The sequence below is a fragment of the Cololabis saira genome, chromosome 24, assembly GCF_033807715.1.
Source record: "Cololabis saira isolate AMF1-May2022 chromosome 24, fColSai1.1, whole genome shotgun sequence".
In the NCBI taxonomy this organism is placed as follows: domain Eukaryota; kingdom Metazoa; phylum Chordata; class Actinopteri; order Beloniformes; family Belonidae; genus Cololabis; species Cololabis saira.
The window spans coordinates 2,774,284-2,782,701 of record NC_084610.1 but is presented as its reverse complement, the minus strand read 5'-3'; the positions used below and the strand labels follow the sequence as shown (position 1 = coordinate 2,782,701).

Genomic DNA, 8,418 nt, shown 5'->3' with positions numbered 1-8,418 from the left:
GATACTTGTCACCTTTTTTTAGTCTGTAAATAAAAACTGCAGTTTGGTGTCAAATGTGTGTACAAACAATGTTGAGATAAAAACTTAAGCAAAATCAAAAACATTCCTGCTAATTGAAATTAAAAGCTGGCTTCACCTTCCTGTGAACCATCAGCCTGTTTGAGTCCTGTCAAGATCAACTTGTGGACACATTTTCAGAGCTTCCACTCTGGTTTCAGGACGTTTTTACCCCCATTAAAACCCTGTTTTACCAGATTCTGTTACAAATATGAGAACAGAAGAGAACAAATGTGACATGTCTCCATCTCAGCTTATTTAAACGTTTATTTTGTGAAGTAAAAGTATTTGTAGACAACTTTTCACAAATTGTTGAAAATAAAGTATCTTGTTTGGTTTTCTGTCATTCAGGTTTTTGCAACTGATTTATTTATCTGTAAATGTAAGAGCCATTTGTGTCATTCTACCAAATGTGTCTATCTTGTGTTTTTGTTAGCCTTCCGTCCACTAGGGGGAGTAGTGACACAATCAATTGGGGGCGGTCTATTTAATCTGGGTGCAATCACACACAGATGGCTGTGTGGAAGCAAACGTTTTTTGACCGTGCGTGCGGTCGAATGGAAGAAGTAAGAAAAATAGCAGGTGGATATTTGTTCGTCTATTTTATGTTTACAAAAGTGACAAGTGGCAGTACCTGGTTGAACACTGTAAGTAATAAAATTACATTGGAAACATTGGAACATTGGAAAAGGTTCGTATTTGCACGCGTCATAACTGAACTCTAATCACAGCCAGGCAGTGGCTTTTTGATGAGCAAATGGTCGCTACATTAAGTAAAACAACCTGACTCCGTGGAGGACAACGTTGGATTTCTCTGCTGTGCAGTTGCTGCGCTTCAATCGCAGCTGACGCGGTTCGGAGCTGGTGGAGCTGGTGGAGCTGCGGACATCGCCATCGGCGCAAGCGGGACATCATCAGCTGTACGCCGGCCAACGCAAGGTACGTGTAGCGCTACCAACAAGGAGTGGACGTTGGGATAAGGTGTGTGCTGTGCACACAAACTTTGTGCGTAAAATCCAATGCATTGGTTGTGACTGTTTAAGTGGTCTCCAACCTTTTCTGAACCAGGACCGTTTTAATGTCTAACAATATTTTCCCGATACCGGGCCGGGGCCCGGGGGTTGGGGACCAAATGAACCGAGTGTTTTTGTATGAGACTGTGTGTAAACTGACTATGGATGAAAAACGCAAGTCCGATACTGAAGAGCCACCGGTTGATGCAACTAATACAGACTCCGCTGTAAAAAGTAAAAGGACTGTTAAACTGACAAGAAAAGCGCTTCTGGGGAAAATTGCTTGCCTAGAAAAAGAAACAAAGTTGAAATTAAACAAAGCAAGGTATCTCAAAGAAACAATTGTTGGTTTGATGAATGATAAACATTTTGCTGTGGGTCAGAGCTAGTACTACTACTACAGTACAGGACAGAGCTAGTACTACTGCTACACTACAGTAGTACCAGCTATAGTCCTACTGCTACACTACAGTAGTACCAGCTATAGTCCTACTGCTACACTACAGTAGTACCAGCTATAGTTCCAGTAGTACCATTTGTAGTACCAGTTATAGTACTAGAAGTACCAGCTGTAGTACCAGTTATAGTACCTGTAGTACCAGTTATTGTACCTGTAGTACCAGTTGTAGTACGAGTTATGGTACCAGTAATACCAGTTGTAGTACCAGTTGTAGTACCAGTTGTAGTAGGTAGGATGTGTGTGAGGTAGACAGACAGATATTGCACATGTTGTTATTGCACGTTATTGTTGTTATTACTATTGTCCGTTGCTATGGTGATCAGCTTGGTTGTACAGTCTGATGGCAGCGGGGAGGAAGGACCTGATGGAGCTCTCCATGGTGCTGATGGAGCTCTCCATGGTGCCGATGGAGCTCTCCATGGTGCTGATGGAGCTCTCCATGGTGCTGATGGAGCTCTCCATGGTCCTGATGGAGCTCTCCATGGTGCTGATGGAGCTCTCCATGGTGCTGATGGAGCTCTCCATGGTGCTGATGGATGACAGCTTAGCCACCATCCTCTTCTCCCCCACCACCTCCACAGGATGGAGACTGTAGTACAGGACAGAGCTAGTACTACTACTACAGTACAGGACAGAGCTAGTACTACTACTACACTACAGGACAGAGCTAGTACTACTACTACAGTACAGGACAGAGCTAGTACTACTACTACAGTACAGGACAGAGCTAGTACTACTACTACAGTACAGGACAGAGCTAGTAGTACTACTACAGTACAGGACAGAGCTAGTACTACTACTACAGTACAGGACAGAGCTAGTACTACTATTACAGGACAGAGCTAGTACTACTACTACAGTACAGTACAGAGCTAGTACTACTACTACAGTACAGGACAGAGTTAGTACTACTACAGTACAGGACAGAGTTAGTACTACTACTACAGTACAGTACAGAGCTAGTACTACTACTACAGTACAGGACAGAGTTAGTACTACTACTACAGTACAGTACAGAGCTAGTACTACTACTACAGTACAGGACAGAGTTAGTACTACTACTACAGTACAGCACAGAGCTAGTACTACTACTACAGTACAGGACAGAGCTAGTACTACTACTACAGTACAGGACAGAGCTAGTACTACTACTACAGTACAGTACAGAGCTAGTACTACTACTACTACAGTACAGAGTTAGTACTACTACTACAGTACAGGACAGAGCTACTACTACTACTACTACTACAGTACAGGACAGAGCTAGTACTACTACTACAGTACAGGACAGAGCTAGTACTACTACTACAGTACAGGACAGAGCTAGTAGTACTACTACTACAGTACAGGACAGAGCTAGTACTACTACTACAGTACAGGACAGAGCTAGTACTACTACTACAGTACAGGACAGAGTTAGTACTACTACTACAGTACAGGACAGAGTTAGTACTACTACTACAGTACAGTACAGAGCTAGTACTACTACTACAGTACAGGACAGAGCTAGTACTACTACTACAGTACAGGACAGAGCTAGTACTACTACACTACAGTACAGGACAGAGCTAGTACTACTACACTACAGTACAGGACATAGTTAGTACTACTACAGTACAGGACAGAGCTAGTACTACTACTACAGTACAGGACAGAGCTAGTAGTACTACTACAGTACAGGACAGAGCTAGTAGTACTACTACTACAGTACAGGACAGAGCTAGTACTACTACTACAGTACAGGACAGAGCTAGTACTACTACTACAGTACAGGACAGAGCTAGTACTACTACTACAGTACAGGACAGAGCTAGTACTACTACTACAGTACAGGACAGAGCTAGTAGTACTACTACTACAGTACAGGACAGAGCTAGTACTACTACTACAGTACAGGACAGAGCTAGTAGTACTACTACAGTACAGGACAGAGCTAGTAGTACTACTACAGTACAGGACAGAGCTAGTACTACTACTACAGTACAGGACAGAGCTAGTAGTACTACTACTACAGTACAGGACAGAGCTAGTACTACTACTACAGTACAGGACAGAGCTAGTAGTACTACTACTACAGTACAGGACAGAGCTAGTACTACTACTACAGTACAGGACAGAACTAGTACTACTACTACTACAGTACAGGACAGAGCTAGTACTACTACTACAGTACAGGACAGAGCTAGTAGTACTACTACAGTACAGGACAGAGCTAGTACTGCTACTACAGTACAGGACAGAGCTAGTACTACTACTACTACAGTACAGAGCTAGTACTACTACTACAGTACAGGACAGAACCCGCTTTCCTCACTACCTTGTCCAGTCTTGTTCCTCTCTGCTGCTGTGATGCTGCTACAGCAGACCACACCATGAAAGATAAAGGTACCAGTAGTACCAGTTGTAGTACCAGTTATAGTACCAGTAGTACCATTTATACTACCAGTTGTAGTACCAGTTGTAGTATCAGTTGTAGTACCAGTTATGGTACCAGTAGTACCAGCTGTAGTACCAGTTATAGTACTAGAAGTACCAGTTATCGTACCTGTAATAGTACCAGTTGTAGTACCAGTAGCACCAGTTGTAGTAACATTTATACTACCAGTTGTAGTACCAGTTATAGTACCAGTTGTAGTACGAGTTATGGTACCAGTAGTACCAGTTATAGTACCAGTAGTACCAGTTATAGTACCAGTAATACCAGTTGTAGTACCAGTTGTAGTACGAGTTATGGTACCAGTAGTACCAGTTGTAGTACCAGTTATAGTACCAGTAATACCAGTTGTAGTACCAGTTATAGAACCAGTTGTAGTACCAGTTGTAGTACCAGTAATACCAGTTGTAGTACCAGTTATAGTACCAGTTATATTACCAGTAGTACCAGTTGTAGTACCAGTTGTAGTACCAGTTATAGTACCAGTAGTACCAGTTATAGTAACAGTTATACTACCAGTTGTAGTACCAGTTGTAGTAGGTAGGATGTGTGTGAGGTAGACAGACAGATATTGCACATGTTGTTATTGCACGTTATTGTTGTTATTACTATTGTCCGTTGCTATGGTGATCAGCTTGGTTGTACAGTCTGATGGCAGCGGGGAGGAAGGACCTGATGGAGCTCTCCATGGTGCTGATGGAGCTCTCCATGGTGCTGATGGAGCTCTCCATGGTGCTGATGGAGCTCTCCATGGTGCTGATGGAGCTCTCCATGGTGCTGATGGAGCTCTCCATGGTGCTGATGGAGCTCTCCATGGTGCTGATGGATGACAGCTTAGCCACCATCCTCTTCTCCCCCACCACCTCCACAGGATGGAGACTGTAGTACAGGACAGAGCTAGTACTACTACTACAGTACAGGACAGAGCTAGTACTACTACTACACTACAGGACAGAGCTAGTACTACTACTACAGTACAGGACAGAGCTAGTACTACTACTACAGTACAGGACAGAGCTAGTACTACTATTACAGTACATGACAGAGCTAGTACTACTACTACACTACAGGACAGAGCTAGTACTACTACTACAGTACAGGACAGAGCTAGTACTACTACTACAGTACAGGACAGAGCTAGTACTACTACTACAGTACAGGACAGAGCTAGTACTACTGCTACAGTACAGGACAGAGCTAGTACTACTACTACTACTACAGTACAGGACAGAGCTAGTACTACTACTACAGTACAGGACAGAGCTAGTACTACTACTACACTACAGGACAGAGCTAGTACTACTACTACAGTACAGGACAGAGCTAGTACTACTACTACAGTACAGGACAGAGCTAGTACTACTACTACAGTACAGGACAGAGCTAGTACTACTGCTACAGTACAGGACAGAGCTAGTACTACTACTACTACTACAGTACAGTACAGAGCTAGTACTACTACTACAGTACAGGACAGAGCTAGTACTACTACTACAGTACAGGACAGAGCTAGTACTACTACTACAGTACAGGACAGAGCTAGTACTACTACTACAGTACAGGACAGAGCTAGTACTACTACTACAGTACAGGACAGAGCTAGTACTACTACTACAGTACAGTACAGTACAGAGCTAGTACTACTACTACAGGACAGAGCTAGTAGTACTACTACAGTACAGGACAGACAGGTCCAGTCTGGTCCTCTCTGCTGCTGTGATGCTGCTCCAGCAGACCACACCATAAAAGATAAAAGTACCAGTTATAGTACCAGTTATAGTACCAGCAGTACCAGTTATAGTACCAGTTGTAGTACTAGTAGTACCAGTAGAACCACTCGTAGTACCCGTAGTACCACTTGTAGTACCAGTTATAGTACCAGTAGTACCAGTTATAATAGCACTTATAGTACCAGTTATAGTACCAGTTGTAGTTAGTTATAGTACCAGTAGTACCAGTTATAGTACCGGTTATGGTACCAGTAGTACCAGTTATAGTACCATTAGTACCAGTTGTAGTACCAGTTTAAGTACCAGTTATAGTACCAGTAGTACCAGTTATTATAACTAGTACTACTGGTACTACAACTTATAGTACCAGTTATAGTAGCATTAGTACCAGTTAAAGTACCAGTTACAGCACCAGTATTACCATTTATAGTACCAGTTTTAGTACCATTTATAGTACCAGTTGTAGTACCATTTATAGTACTTTTTGGTCAGCCTTCCGTCCACTAGGGGGAGTAGTGATATAATCAATTGGGCACAGTCTATTTAACCAAAGTGCAATCACACACAGGTGTCTGTGTGGAGGCAAAAGGTTTTTGACTGTGCGTGCATGTACAGAAGAAGTGCATATAGAAATAGCAGGCGGATATTTATGTTTGTTTAATTTTGGTTTACAAATGACAAAGTGGCTATACCTGCATGAACACTGTCAGTAATAAAAATACATTGGGAACATTGGAAACAGCTCGTATTTGCAGTCGTCATAAATGAACTCTAATCACAGCCAGGTGGTGACTAATAGTCACTACTTTTTTGTATGATGTTGCGGAAGGCGGCGGGTCGTGGTACTTCCCCAATATGTTCTTTGAAACGGAGTGAGGCAGTAGTGCTGCCCTCCTATCAGTGTATATATTTCTTCTTCCTGTACAACTCCTTAATTGACAGTTCTTTAAAGCAGGGGTTGTCAGCCTTTTCGGAGTCTACTTGTGGCACATGTATGATTTTGATCATACCTCTTGTGAAGAGAGGTATGTGAGCTATTAGGTGAAATTATGGAAGAATGAATTTGTACAGTCTCTGCAACACAGAACCTGAAGTAAAAAAAAAGAAAAGGGTGTTTCATCCTTTTCTTTTATAGTATGAGTGTGTAAATATTACGGTGGAAGTATGGGTGTAATCAAGGTAATATATGAAAAAAAATATCTGCAACATCTCAAACTCAGTACTATAGTACTCAGTACTATAGGAGCGCACATGAAATCTAGGAGCGGCTGATTTCACCACGGAAGCACGAATGACGGCTGCTTTCAGAGAATTCAGGGTCCAACGATATTGACGCGCTTCCTCCATTCCTTCTATAGGTTCGGGCTTCTTTTAAATCTGTAGTTCATTTTTCTCCCAGTATTACATTTTTCAACAGAATCTCAAACTATGTCTTGTATCTTTTTCGTTGTGATGTTTTTGTTGTGTACAACGGACGCTGTGTCTGGTAAAGGCATATCCCCACTGAAATGCTAGAGGGCTTATAATTTGAAAAGGATGCAGATCGGGTTACGTTTGTATGAACAGTGTCGAGCAGTAACTTCAACAAGGCAAACGGTGCAAGATTTCTTATTAAAATACAACTAATTACACTAGTAAAGGATGTTTCGTAATAACAGTGGCAATCAGCAGTATCCAGTCCTTTTGTAATGTCTCCGTTTACTTTCCCTTTATTTTAATAAATGCAAACTTTTTCCTGTTAAAAGCTCTGTCTTGTGATTGTTTGTTGTATTTCTGTATGTTTTATTATGTAAGGCACTTTGGCTCATCCAGAGGTTTCTGTAAACGGCTATATAAATAAAGTACATTTACATTAAAGTAGCTCATGTTAAATGTACTTAAGTGTCAAAAGTAAAAGTACAAGTATTTTATGGATACGCGTGAAAAGCAGCTAAATAACACCCAATTATAATTTCCTTGTTTTTCATTCTAAAAAATGTTAGAATGTATGTTTTAAAGGGAGGTCTGGAGCAGCAGCATCCTGGGGTGGGGGCAGCAGAGGACTCACTGTCTAATCTGACAGGTGAGTCAGGCCTCCTTTTAACATCAGCTGATAAATGGCAGGGAAGAAGCGCTTCAACATTGATCGATCTTGAAGCTTATTTTCTCAGAATTTAATGTTTTTTTTTTTTATTTCAGTTATTCATTTCCTGCAGATCCTCGTCGGTACACCCCTTTGCATTTTGATACGGAAGGTAGGATCCTGCTTCAACCCTCAGTTTCAGCTGAACCAACTGATGTTTTTCTTATCAAAACTTCAGTGTAACAACATTAGATCCATCCATGATTTTTGTCATACGTATCAAAATGCAAAGGGGATGTACCGAAGAATATCAGGGCCACTGAAGGACAAAAAAAAACAAAAACGGAGTGACTATTTACACCAGGGTACAAATAGCAAGTCCCCACCAGCTGAGCTACTCACACCCTGTTACATATGAAAACAAATGCGTTGCCATGCCCACGTGCACCAACGTGTCTGCAACAGAAGACACTTTTTCACTTCCCCATGCACATGTGCACCACTCTGAAATTGGAACCATGTCAAACAATAGAGCCAGGCAAATGTCTGCTCTCACACTTTTGTATGAACAATTCTTGCTCTTATGTCATTGTAAAATATTTTGAAGAGATTATATGAAGTTTATCAAAAGTGGTGTGAATACCTGTCAATCACTGAGTTGA

The 8,418-nt window shown here is 41.6% G+C and overlaps 1 protein-coding gene across 1 annotated transcript in view; it reads left to right on the top strand.

The window, feature by feature from the left end:
• The window catches only part of LOC133425044 (NACHT, LRR and PYD domains-containing protein 12-like), a 210,295-nt gene that overhangs the window by 73,422 nt on the left and 128,455 nt on the right, over nt 1–8,418 (top strand). The window lies entirely within an intron of this gene.